General features: G+C 44.8%; 1 long non-coding RNA gene across 2 annotated transcripts; it reads right to left on the bottom strand.

Annotated features, from left to right (window-relative positions):
* Positions 1-4,521: 4,521 nt before the first annotated feature.
* Positions 4,522-6,251, bottom strand: LOC118090558 (uncharacterized). 2 transcript variants are annotated; one of them, XR_004693268.2, is made up of 3 exons: positions 5,890-6,251; positions 4,888-5,002; positions 4,522-4,715 (listed from the first exon to the last, which is right to left on the bottom strand). It is a non-coding gene; the product is annotated as an uncharacterized LOC118090558 (long non-coding RNA). The 2 variants fall into 2 exon arrangements; XR_009557993.1 differs by having other exon boundaries at positions 6,036-6,251.
* Between the last annotated feature and the right edge of the window lie 320 nt (positions 6,252-6,571).

Raw genomic sequence — 6,571 nt, 5'->3', positions numbered from 1 at the left:
AAGAAGAGTTTGGATTTGATATCCCGCTTTATCACTACCCGAAGGAGTCTCAAAGCGGCCAACATTCTCCTTTCCCTTCCTCCCCCACAACAAACACCCTGTGAGGTGGGTGGGGCTGAGAGACTTCAGAGAAGTGTGACTAGCCCAAGGTCACCCAGCAGCTGCGTGTGGAGGAGCAGAGACGCGAACCCGGTTCCCCAGATTACGAGTCTACTGCTCTTAACCACTACACCACAGAACCTGGTGCCCTCCAGACATTTTTGAAAAGCCTGGCCATGCCGCCCGGGGATGCTGGGAATTGTAGTTTGCTGAAGGCTGTTCCAAAGGGAGCTACAGTGGTATCTCGCAAGACGAATGCCCTGCAAGACGAATTTTTCGCAAGACGAATGCGTCTTGCGATCTGATGGTGACTTGCAAGACTAATTCGTTTTGCGAAAAATTCATCTTGCGAATCTCAGTTTCCCATAGGAATGCATTGAAATTTAACTAATGCGTTCCTATGGGCAAAAAAAGAAATTTCAATGCATTCCTATGGGAAACCGCGATTCGCAAGACAAATTTTTCGCAGATTAAATTCGTCTTGCGAGGCACCACTGTATTTAATAACAGGGACAAATAATTCTATGTGATTTCTCAGGAGACACTTTTAAAAGACCACATTGCTTCGTCTACATGTGCAAGAATAATCTGATGTGGTGGAAGAAAGTGCTCTTCAGGCGGTTGTTTTTATTTTTGAAAACAAAGGGGAGGAAAGTTGCCAAACGTGTGACTCTCCCAAGCAGAAGAAGTTATTGCTCTATTTCAATATGGATATATTTTGGGCATCTTATTCTCGCTGTCTGAAAAGTGTAAGACTGTCAGTTTTTGCTCCTTGCACATACAGAGGTTGTGTCAGGAGGAAGTTTGGTAAACAAGTGGGTGGACTTTTTTTAAAAAAAAGTCTCTGTCACATGAAAGATCGGTTTCTCTCTGGGATTCAATAATACTGTCTCAAGTTCTGGAAAAATATATTCTTCCTGGATATCTTGATTAAGTCCCCTGGGGTCGGCACCAGCTGTTGTCCAGATGTTGCAACCCTTCCTAAACTGCCCTCTCTCGCTGCAGATGAGATCGGATTGGGAATAAGGAATGTTACCCTGCCAGCCAGAGAGCTCTGAGTTCCCGGGAACTGTTTGTTTTTGTAGCTTAAATGCATGAATTTCATTAAAAGTAAAACTGGGACAGATGCATTGAAAACCTCTTTTGTGCGCAGGGCTGCTTTCATTAGCTCTCCTGACGCTTGAGAGCTGCCAGCACACCCATTATGCAGCTCCATGTTTTCAGAGTTTTGCATTTTGGGTATGAAACAGCATATTGGGCCCAAACTTCGGCCTGCCCCAAGCGAAGTCTGCAGTGCCCTCAAATAACCTCTCTTGAATACGGCAGGACTGAACAAAAGCTCTCCAAACCAGTCCTTAATATTCCTTAACATTTGCAGTGTGTGTTCAAACTGCTTCAGACGCATTATCTACAATAACCCTGTAAGGTGGGACAGTGTTATTTGTGTCATTATTCCCACCCACATTGTTGTGTTATTATTCCCCCCCCCCACATTTTACTGATGGGTGGAGAGATGCTGAGAGATGCTGATTTCATCTGAGTTCTTGGGAGAGATGAGTGTGGTGGAGTCTCCTTCTTTGGAGGTCTTTAAGCGGAGGCTTGACAGGCATATGTCAAGAATGCTTTGATGGTGTTTCCTGCTTGGCAGGGGGTTGGACTGGATGGCCCTTGTGGTCTCTTCCAACTCTACGATTCTATGATTCTATGAGATGAAACTCTGAGCAGAGGCTTCCTGGTTCATATCTCTTAGTCACCACACTGCACCAGCTCCCTGTCAGTCCGTGAGAGAAGCCTTTGATCTGGTCTGGAATGTGGGCAGATTCACAAAAACTCATATCGCCTTCTGGCTCAAGGTGGGATGATTCATCTTTCTTTCTTGGAACGAACTGCAGTTTTGATATTGCTATAGCCAGCACTGATGATGCGCCGCAGTGGTTAGCAATAGGCATAGCTAGGGATGGGCGAATTTTGATTTCTCCCGGTTTCTCATGTTTTAGTTCCCGCACCACTCAGGTGGGCACCATTGCCATTCTAAGAGAACAAGGAAGGCGTTCATGGTGAGTTCCACCACCTATTTTTTCTAGAAAAATAGCACAGTTCCTGTCGCTGCGTTGTATCTGAAGCTGTGCCAGCAGATTTCTGCTGGCACAACAGGGCTCCCTCTGTGTATTTCCAAAATCTGCTCCAGAGTGTCCCCCAACCCTGAGGAACAGATTTTGAGGCTGGAGGGGTCAGGAGGGGAAGTCTGGGACACCAGTGGAGCTTCAGCGTTCAATACATCTGTATGTATGTATGTATGTATGTATGTATGTATGTATGTATGTGTTATGTATTAAGTTAACCCATCTTTCCCACAATTCAACAGTACGTATTATCTTCTTCTAATGAAGCAAGAATGAACATGAAGGAGAATTAATGTAAAGTAGAATATGCAGAACCAGGAGAGACACTTATTTAATTAATATATTTAGATTCAGCCTTTCTCTCAAATTCTACTACAGGACAGATATTTGAAGACCACTAGCATGTCCTGTTCCCCCACCCCAGCGCCCACATCTTCTCTTCTCCAGGTTAAATATATCCAGCTCCCTCCTCACAAGACTTGGACTGCATCTGCACCATACATTTAAAGCGCGGGTTGCGCTGTGGGTTAAACCACAGAACCTAGGGCTTGCCAATCAGAAGATTGGCGGTTTGAATCCCTGTGACGGGGTGAGCTCCCGTTGCTCGGTCCCAGCTCCTGCCAACCTAGCAGTTCGAAAGCACATCAAAGTGCAAGTAGATAAATAGATACTGCTACAGCGGGAAGGTAAACGGTGTTTCCGTGTGCTGCTCTGGTTCGCCAGAAACGGCTTAGTCATGCTGGCCACATGACCTGGAAGCTGTGCACTGGCTCTTTTGGCCAATAACGCAAGTTGAGCATGCAACCCCAGAGTCGGTCACGACTGGAGCTAATGGTCAGGGGTCCTTTTACCTTTACCTATACCACTATAGACAGTCATGGCTTCCCTCAAAGAATCCTGGGAGCTGTAGTTTGTTAAGGGTGCTGAGAGTTGTTAGGAGGCCCCCAATCCCCTCACCCAGCTACAACTCCCAGAGTTCCCTGGGAAGAGGCACTGACGGTTAAACCACTCTGCAAGGGAAATCGAGGGCTTTTAACAACTCTCAGTGCCCTTATCAATCTTCAGTTCATAGGATGGAAGCCATGACAGTTAAAAAGTGGCACAATAACACTTTCAGTGTCTGGTGCAAATGCGGCCTTGGTTTCTGCCTTCACCATCTTTGTTGTCCACCTTTGAATATCCTCCAATTTGTCGATGGTGCCCTGACGTGGGCACCTGATGTGTATCCTTATCCGGTGCCCTTCTGAGCTTTATTTGTAGTGTCAAAACCAGGTGAGGTTCCTTTTGCAACCACTCACTTTCAAGCTGTGTCTAGCTAGGGCGAGACCCAGCTCCACCCTGGCAGCAGCTCTCTGTGTCTGCTTGTTACCCTGAGGAATGACCTCTGAGGAGAAATTTTTGCCTCGGAATCCACAGCTATTAGGCCTTCAACTTGTACGAAGGGATGCATCTGCGTTCTATTATAGCTGGAGGGGAACTCCCTTGTGCTTTTTGGCTGGCTTATTAAAGCCTCCTCAGTGTAATGAATTATACTGGCTGGGCATTCCTCCTTTTAGCTGTAAAATTGTTTTTCAAATCAGCATGACGGTTTTATGAAGCGTTTGGTTTTCATACAGAGATGGATTATTTTTATGAGCCAGAGGCCAACTTGGTTAGGTGGCTTATTTTTATTTTATGTTTTGCTTCATGCCAGGCTGGGGGTAAGAGAGGGTTTCGTTCAATGCTTGCTTTGATTTGGGGGAGAACCGTCACCTCCACATTCAAAAAGCCAGCTGGGATGATAGATCTGTGCTAAGATGGTTTGGGGGCCTCAGGGGGTGTGTTCAGAGAAAAGGATGCGCACCAGATGAAAACAGGCAAGGCTGGATTTAGGGGCAGGTTGTGGGATGCCCGGCTCAGAATCTGTCTTGGACTCGTGACGCGACTATCCCCTGAAACAAAAAGCACAAATAGTTCAAATGGCAGAAAGAAGAAATACATATTTTCAGATCCAAGCTTGGAAAATGTTTCCCCGGCTTACAGGGTAGAAATCCAGAATACATACAAACCGAGGATGGAAATCATGAAATGGGCTACGAAAGCAATTTTTAAAAGGTATTTATTATTTGTTCATCTAGGATATGGAATTCCTGCTGCCTATAAAGCAGCTGTATATGGGTGGCAGGCTTGCCCAACAGTTTCAGGGCATATATCTCAGAAGACGTCTAAAGAGACAGCCCTATTGTTGGAATGCGTTCCTGGGGGGGGGGGAGAGAGATGGCAGACCCCCAGTACCTCTGAGCGTATCCAGGAAGGCACGTCTCTGCAATGGCATTCCCATTCACTCCAGAGTGCCTCTCTGCGACACTCCTCCTTGGAAAAGTGCACGAAAGTCTTCTGGCATTTTGCAGCAAGAAGAAAGAAACATCCGTAGGTCTAAACCACGTTTTATTTTCAATATATTCAGAGGATCCATAAGCACGTCTGTGTTCTCCAGCTCCGGCCGAACAAGACCTAAAACACACACAGGAGAAGTGAAAGTACAATCCAATAACACTCTCAGACGGAAGAGATAAGACAGTCTTCCGTTCCCACATTCTTCTCTGACAGCTCATGTGATTCCCACCAATCACACTACCCTGCATCGGGTACACAAAATCCTAACATCTGAGCTCATAAATGTTACCTAGTGCTTTGAAGATGGAGTCCTTAAGTCAATAGTGCTCAAAGCGACCTGCAATATCTGCTTGGACCATTTGTTTGGGCTCTTGGACCGGGGATCTGAAGCATACGTTCAATATCTGAAATTTAGAGGAAGAAACCCAGGCCATTCAACAACATATTTCACACCTCTCTCTTTCTCTGGGACCCCTCTCAGGTAAAAATCAATCAATCAATCAATCAATCAATCAATCAATCTGCAGCCATGTTTCTCCATCTTTAATGCAAGATTGTCAGTCAGCATTTGTAAAAATTGGATCCCTAACTGATTTGTTCAGCGCCTCGTTCACCATCTTGGAAACAACGGAGATCTGGCTTGATAAAGGGCTGGTCCACAGTTTCATTCAGTGTTTGCCAGACTCAGAGCAGACCCACTGAAATTAATGGGCATGACTAACTTTGGTCTGTGAATTTCAACCAGTCCACTCTAGGAGAACATAGAAGAACATTAGGGTTGCCATATTTCAAAAAGTGAAAAAACAAACAAACACCAAAATTGTTGAGATTGGGGGAGGGGGCAAAGTTGTTGAGATCTTTTTAGACTTCTGACATGGGTTGTGCCATACGTCCGGATTTTCCCGGACACTTCAGCAATTTCCACCCGGACACTGTTTGCGATTGCAACCTAATAGGTGCATTCAGTAAATGTTGGCAACATTTCTGAGATCCAGTTGCCATTTTAAAATAAATACTCCAAATACAGATATCCAAATACAAGCAAACACTTCCCATGCGCAAACCACACTAACAGCAGTGACAGATAGTCATTGCTTATGTTTTAACTGCTTACTGGGAGCAAATCATAGATAGGATCTCGATACATTTTGGTGCCAGAAAATCCAAATAGCACCCTTTCAACACACCAAACAAGGGCATCAACAATCACAAAGTTCCTGTTCATTTCAGTGGACTCAGGAGAACCCCCCAGTCTTTTTTGCCCCAAGAGTTAGCTTGGTCAGTCTCGAACCTTATAATCCACGCCAGCACCCTTAATCTGTTGCCCAAGGCAGCCATCTCATCTTGGTTCACAGTAAGGCTGTTTTTGGGGGCTGTTGTCAGTGACACTACTGTGTAATAAATCCAGTTATTGGGAAAAGTTGGCCAAATACTCACAGCCCCTACCAGAACTTTTGGAATAGCATTTCGTAATTCCCTTTCTCAGTTTGCAGCCCAGTTTAGGCTCTCCTTTCAATCAACAGCTGAAATGCACCAAATCAAATAACAACAATGGATACCCAGAGCTTTCTATCATAAAATTGCTGCTGTGGTGCAGATTAGAGCCATCTATGCCACTAAGAGCTCTCCAGCTGTACCATAACTTCTCATCACTTACACTGGATCCCTCTGGTAGCGTCACACACAAACTATGATAGTAGTTGTTGACGTTAATGGTTAACACAGGTCAAAACAATCTATCCTGACTTTTTTGTGGCCAAAACAGGCTTAATAATTATTAACTGCACTCTGAGTTATGAAGGAGCGAACGTTAACTAATAACTTTGAGCTACTTAAGCAAACATTTATTTAATATCTCTTATGTAAATGTCTGTTATGAGTGCCGTTTTATTTGCTTAGAAATCCATCACGGATTCCCAGTTGAGTTGTGCCTACATAGGATAGCAGATGGGCACAATGGTAAGTTGTATCTA

The sequence above is a fragment of the Zootoca vivipara genome, chromosome 8 (assembly GCF_963506605.1).
Source record: "Zootoca vivipara chromosome 8, rZooViv1.1, whole genome shotgun sequence".
Taxonomy (NCBI): domain Eukaryota; kingdom Metazoa; phylum Chordata; class Lepidosauria; order Squamata; family Lacertidae; genus Zootoca; species Zootoca vivipara.
The sequence above is the reverse complement of the archived record's forward strand: the minus strand, read 5'-3'. Positions and strand labels throughout refer to the sequence as shown.